Source organism: Alexandromys fortis, unplaced genomic scaffold (assembly GCF_014885135.2).
Source record: "Alexandromys fortis isolate MF-2015 unplaced genomic scaffold, M_Fortis_MF-2015_v1.1 scaffold_24, whole genome shotgun sequence".
NCBI lineage: Eukaryota > Metazoa > Chordata > Mammalia > Rodentia > Cricetidae > Alexandromys > Alexandromys fortis.
This window is the reverse complement of record NW_026067906.1, coordinates 13,703,612-13,711,294: the sequence shown is the minus strand read 5'-3', so window position 1 is coordinate 13,711,294 and position 7,683 is coordinate 13,703,612.

Genomic DNA, 7,683 nt, shown 5'->3' with positions numbered 1-7,683 from the left:
TATAAATCGGCATCTTAAGTCTATAAGGCATGCACCTATTTAAGAAGAACTTAGCTTAATTTGGGATGACTCCTTATTTGAGAACCATTTGAGAACATTGTTTTATCTCAGAATCTGCTTATGTTGGTTGTTATGGTTACTAGTTCAAGAATTGGAGGAATCAATAATGTATAAACAATGTGTTCTCTTACATGAGATAGATGTAGGGGTGTAGAAGCATTCATAAAAACTGCTGGTTCGACCTGAATTTCCATAGAAAGAGTGCCTTCCCTGGGAGTAGAATAAATGAGAAGAGTAGGAGATCTTTTTGTAGAGTCTAAAAAATTAATAAACATCTACTTTGTAATGAGTAGTTCAAGGGGACATTCATCAAAACTGGATCACAATGAGAGAATGCTTACTCCATGCTATGGACCCAGTTTCTCATGGAAGGTCTTCTTCAACAGCAAAACTCGGCCTTGTGTATTGAAATTATATCAATTTAGCCTGAATTTGTATTTTTTGTGCCTCTTGAAATCACAGACATACTATTGCTCCTGGATTTATTAAGGGTCATACTAAGTCTGAAACAAAGTCCAAATACTCATATTCTGTTTCATTTAAAAGAGAGAAAGAAGAAAAGCTGTTGCTTCTGGCTACCGTTAGGAGATTAAGAAAAGTTTCTGGAGTAAAATGATTTAGTGGCTGCATTTGGATCTTTTGCTTTTTCCTCTTCATTCTAGGTTAGCTCACTATGAGTGGTTGACACCCAAATTGTGTCTGTTTTCTTTTCACAGCTGCCAAAATTGTAAGTCTTTTCTTGGAAGACAAGCTTTCCTTCTGGCTGGCTCAAACATTGGCCTTTTTTTTTTTTCTTTTTGGCCAGTGTGTGATTCCTGGAGGAATTCCAATTTCATGGGACACAATGTTGTCATGGTCTGGTAGTCAAAGTGAGTGGTACAAGTTCTTTTCAAAATAATTAGCTTGCCTGACATAAATATTGGTGGAACCCATTCTGGTGTGAGGTGATTTCCAGGCTAAGTTCTGGGTTTGACAGAATTTCTAACCATGTTGGGGAGACTTTATTCTCAGGTTTTAGGACAATCAGAGACAAGGTGAGACACTGTACTTGGGTGGTCATCATTCAACTCATCAAAAATAGATCCTCTCGGAGTAGAATTGTATCTATTGTTCTAAGGCAAGTTTTACTAGAAGTCATAAATGTATGTTCTGAACAATGTATAGTCTCCAGGGAAATCAGATGGTAGACCTGTGAGAGGGTTCAGGGTTAAAGGCACTTGTCACTAAACTTGGTGGCCTAAATTAGACCCCTTGACCCACATGGTAGAAGGAGAGAACCAATAACCTAAAGCCATACCTGACCCGTGTATGTTCACCATGGCATGACTGTGTACCACAAATACATGCTCACATGTACATGTGCAAACACACCTACACACACAAATTAATGCAAATATATACAAATTTATGCAAATATATACAAATGAAAAATATTATTTTTGCTTCTTCTTTTAGTATATTTTACAATTTCTCAAACCACCATTTTGTGAGCATTTTGTCATTATACAAGTTGTTTGGATTATTAAGAATCACTATAACAGCATTGTGAATCAGAATATTTGTGGTCTAGAAACAAAATGGAAAGGCTTTAAATACATGTCTGTGCCATATTTTCATACTGGTGTCTATGCATCTATATACAGATGGATACAAAATTCAGTCAGAAATGTCTCATACTCACTGACATATCTGTCTTCATTTGACTTCCTAGCAGTAACATAGTCCAAGTGTAATTAGATCATCAGAATTTATATTTTGACTTCACCCATTATCACTTCTTACCGCTGGAAAGTAACATATTCTCTATATGTAAAAATATGTTACATGTTTTATGTATTTCATTGTACAGTTCTAAAAATAGGATAAAAAATGTATATTTTAAATTGACAGTGAATAGTTACTCATTAACTTATGGCAATTTAAAATTTAAATATACCTAGCTATAGTTCAACTGCAAACTATGCTTGTTACACTGCCTGTCTTCCCATAAACCTCTACGTATCACGTTAACAATTCACATAAATGAAAGTCCAGGATGTTCCTATTAGTTCTATCAATATTTCCAGCATTCTTAACCTCCTCCAGTTTCCCCTTCCTGGAGAAGAGATTTTTTCTTAATTGCAGAAATTTCTGCCATTCACTCTTTTCATTTCATTGTTTCATCATTACATTGGGAATTTTATGATCAGAGTGAGAATTTTAAATCAATTTTTTACCCAGATTGTTTTTCTCCAATAAGTTATAAACACCCTGGCTTAAGCTTGTCTTGTTTTTTTTTTGTCTCTGGAATTTCATCTTTCTCCATCTCTGTATATCTTACTTTCATTCTTACTCTGTGGCTGGCAGGGTGGCGGACCCCTTATTTGCTCCTCCCCCTGTTCTTTCTTGCTCCTTCCTTTTCCTTGCTGATTTTTCCTTCTATTTATCCTCTCTGCCTGACTGCTCCATGTATCCTTTCTCCTTGCTCGCTATTGGCCATTCAGCTCCTTATTAAACCATTAGCTGTTAATGGCAGGCAAATAATCACAGCTAAACAGTTAAACAAATTCAGTATAAACAAAAGCAACACATATTTGCATCAATAAACAAATGTCCCACAACATAAACAAGAGTAACACACCTTAAAATAGTATTTCCCAACAATAAATCTTGAATGCAAAACATCATAAGTTGGGTTATTAATGACATACATATCTGCTTCAGTTATATAATGGCTAAAGTTCAACATAAACAAATGAAATTAGTTACTATCAACAACACATGTGAAATTTAAAAAGAGAAAATATTTTTATATTAACTTTCAAAAATAGGATAGGTCCTGTGTTTATTAAATATATGACTATGACAAATGATTTTTAATTTTTCATTGTGAAACAATTACTACTGTTCTTGATGATCATTGGCCAAGATAGCATACTGATTTGTGTTGCCTGTCATGGTCATGTGTTAACAAAACAATACTCTCCTTGAGAACTTCTACTTGTGTTCTTCTTTACTTCTGAAAGTCTTAAAGAATTTCAGTAAGCTGAGTAAAATAAGAAGAAAAAATTAACAGTAAGAAATATTCCTAGAGATTCTTTTATGAAATATGTACATAATACCCCAATAATCATTATAAGTGGATTTTCTTTTTCTCTTTTTCATATTATTTATTTATTTATCTTATTTATTTTGGTTTCTCAAAATAGAGTTTCTCTGGGTAACCATCCTGACTGTCCTGAAAGAGTAGACCAGGTTGGGCTTGAATTCACAGAGATCCATCTGCCTCTGCCTCCTGGGTGTTGGGATTAAAGGTGTGCACTACCATGCCTGTCATGAGTAGATTCTCAAAGTATTTCAATTTTATTTAATTTGAACATTTAATACATATATTTTTATAATTCCCTTTCTGGGTGTCCCTCCTTCCAACTTATTCCATGACCCTCACATAACCTTCTCTCTAATTCATTCCTTCTTCATCTATACTTGTTATTAGTATATTCACCTCAACATTATTTTGTCCAGTTACTATTGTCAGCATGCACATGTGTGTAAGGCTTATCCCTTGGAGATGGGCAACCCAGGAGGGCAATTATCTTCCAAGCCAGTCATACTGCTTGTAGGTCTTTAAATCAGGGTGTGACTTGGGAGCCTTTCTCCTTTCCATGCCAAGATGTCCACCGGGATGGTGTGATTAACATCTTCTTCAGGCAAATCTATAGTTGAGAGTTCAAGGGCACATGATTTCTGTCATATCCAGAAGATGCCGTTTTACAACACTTCTCTTGTTCCTTTAGCCCTCAAAAATCTTTCACTCCCTCTTCCATGATGTTCTCTGAACCTTTGGTATAGAGTTATATTTTAGGTGTCCTGTCTGGGGATGGACACTTTACCATGACTTACTCTTTTCATTTTGACTAGCTGTTATTCTCAGTAATAGCAAAACCGGAAAACAACATAAAAAACATATTCCCAATATGTGAAAAAGTCACATTTGTCTAAATCGTACCTGTGCCCCTGGGTCAATTCCTTATTGTTACTTTCAAGTAGGAAAACTTTGTTCACAAAAGATGTATTTTCACAGTTGGACCAAAATTCTTATTGTCATTGATGCAAAGAAATGGAACAGAAGGTGATTGTGGTTCAATAGAATGATGACCATTTCCCAGAATTGGTTTGTTCTTGTTCTTCATTGGGAAATCCAAGAAAAGTCTTGAAGTCCACAAAGCTGTGGTGATATCAGAATAAAGATGAAACTCAGAATGCCAAATAATGTTTGTGATCATCTGATTGGTGTTTGCATTGCCCTTATTATAAAACTGGAATTTTGATATATGTAATCCGACCATTAAAAAGTCTATAGAAGTACGTACTGTGAAATTTGAGTTTGAGAAAAGAAATTTATAACTGTACTTTCTGTTTTTTCCAGAAATGCCCTTACAAACGATGGGAGTATTTAGAAGTGAGTCCTCTCAGGCAAAAAGGGCAATACCAAAAAAAATCACTTAACAACCTACTTCAGAAATAACAAAAGCTTGGGGTGTGAATGTGTCTCTAAAAGTGGGCCAGGATCAGCAAGGGTTCTATTTTATCTAAAATAAGTTTCTTAAAGCTTAAGTACTTCAAATGTGTCAAAGATTCCATGGTTTTCAAAGATTTTTTTCTTATTTAATGAATGTGTTAAAGTCAAGAAGTACTAAAGGTGTGTGCTATAAAGTTAATCCTGGGTGGCCTTAATTAAGTTCTGTGGTATGCTTTGTATAGATAAATACAAAAAAGCTTGTTTTAGCAAGAAATATTGATCTCTCAAAAGTGTGGTTTTTAAATTTTGTTATAGTTTTTCTTTTGAAATGTATTGTTAGCAAGTAGTAGAGTTTTAAAGGCTAAAACATATTGTTATAATCATTCAGGGTGTATTTGTATTCTTATTTCCAATGATAAGTATTTATGTCAAAAATAATAAAATAAGTACATTTGCTTATTTTTAAGAAGTATATTTTAAGGGTTAAATTGGATTTTTTCAGTTACATATTAAATTAAATCGATAAATATAAACATAGATACTAATGGTAGATTAGTTTTTCTAATTTATTAGAAGTGGGAAATGACATGGAGAATTGATAAATAGGTACTTCATGTAATGGATTCTGTCTTACCAATACTCTGATTTAGGTTAATGTGTGCTGTTTGTATAGTATCGGAATCAGTTCAGCTTTGTTTTCGAGGACAGCAGACAGTGGTCTCTGACCCCACCTCCAAGGGTGAATATAAATGGCCATTGGAACCAATTTTTGAACAATTGAAAGGTCCTGTCATTGAAAACCACTCTTAGAAAATTTAAAGAAAAAACGCATCAGAAATAGTATTTGATTTCCCCTTTCTTGGGAGGTCCTTGTGTTCTTATGAGATTTCTCTGTCTGTGAGTGTGTGTGTCTCTTTGTCTGTCTGTATTTCTAGTGCTATTTCGATGACTTTTATTTCTTTTTGTTTGTTTCTTTTCTCCTATTCTGATTGTTAGTTTGCTGGGTAGACGTCTATGTTTTTCCTAACAAGAGAGAGAAAGGAAGTTGTGGATTTGGATGGATGGGGATTTGGAGAGACTATGGAAGGGGAAATCACGATCACAAATTATTGTATAAAATATTTATTATCAATAAGAAAAAGTAAATAAACATGACATCATTTTTGATCCAGTAAATATGACTGGGTGCTTAGTTTCTACCAATAAATTATAGAACTTTGGAAATAGCATTAGAATTTAAGTTAAACATTCAGTCCTCAAATCATGCAAACAATCTTTCATGTTGAAATTGAATATACTATTAAGATACTGTTGTAAAAATCTATAGTTCAAAGGTACATTGCACATATTGAAAATATGGCTATCTATATTTTTTGTGTGTTTAATTGCTGAAGGCACTTTTAAACACTCATTTACAAATACATGTTCCTTTTCAATATAGTTGTTTTCTGTTTACTAGCAATGAACAAATATTGGAAAATCATTTTCGAAACATTACTTTGCTTTATTTCACTGGCTATAGTAATATCAATATGAAAACTTTTTGTCCTTCTTCAATAAATCTACACTTTTTTCTGATTTATCAATAAGTTTTTTTTTCTATTTGTTCTCCTCATATACTGATAGAGTAACATCATACCACTCTGGAAAAAGAGACCAGAGCACTACATGCTTTTCTCACAGATAATTACAATTTATTGAGACCACACCTATAATTTTAACATGTCATCTCCATCATTTAGGAGAAGAAATTTAATTCAATGTAGTATTAGTTAGCAGTAACTGAGTTATTGTTTTTTTTTTCTCACAATTGAGATTAAGGTTTTCCCTGGAAACTTCACATAGTTCTATCTCTATAGTTCTTTATGTTTTTCCATGAAATCAGCCTTCCTCCTCAGTGACAGACATCTCCATGGGACCACCTGTGAAGCTGAAAGCAACCCTGGCCAAACAATGCAACTTGCACACATTGAACTTGAACTTCTACGCTTACAGACCTATGGGAAAACAAAACCTGTCCTTCACAAATGACCCAGTCAGTGGCATTCTCTTACAGAATCACAAATGCACTAAAAAATGTCATTTGAGCCTTGTGAAATAATAGTTAGTATAAGTCAAGAAAATATCTCCTGGAACTTTGAGGATTTTGATTTGATGGCAGAATCCATTTGGAGACTATATTATAGTTGTTTGCCTCCAGAAGTAACTCTGGTACTCAGGGGCACAGCACTGCCTGAACAAAATGATGGCTGTTCCGCCGAGAGGGTTTTCTGCCTGGTTTATTTCATATCAAAATTAGAAATGGAGTGGCAAATTATACCACAATTTCCCTCAACTCCCCCACCCTGGTTAATCCCAAATCTTTAACTTAGTTTAAAGGCAAATTTTGAGCATTTTAAAATGAAAGTTAGGATACTAGCCCTCCAACATGAATGTTATGAAAGAACACGGGGAATTATGAAGCCCTTAAATGGATACATTAGAAATTTGCCAGATGATTCTGTATTTCATATGTTCTCTTGTACATTCACAAAGTCGCATGAGCATCCCACCATCGGGGCATTATCTGTAGTTGTTTATTGGCTTGTTTTGGGTTATTTATGCAAAGGGATCCCAAATGTGACAGCTATGAAGCATCCCACTGGCTGTCAGCTCGTTTTGGCAGTCTCTTTTCTAATGTTGCTTCCAGTCCTGGGTTTGTTTGTAATTTAAAGAACAATGGGAAATGGGATGATTGTGTTTATCACTCATAACAGAAGGACACAGAACATGGAGGCACATGTAGGATGACATATTGTGTTCGGGATGTGTCGTCCTGATTTAATTTCGATCGCTGTACTAGTTTCAGAAGGTTCTTGTTTCCTGCTGACCTTGTCAGTCTAATGATCTCACTGTGGGTTGCAATTTTTTAAACACACATTATTTTCTCTTTTTGTTCTATAATACTCCCAGTCTGATTCTGAATTTTTACCCACCGCTGCTTCTATTAATTAAATATTCTCTCTATTGTTTGCTCTATGACGATACGCTATTAAAGCATCATTTTCTCATGCGTCTTAATAAATAGCTTCTACATTATTATGGATTCTTTCCTCATCTTAGAGATAACTCATACATCTATT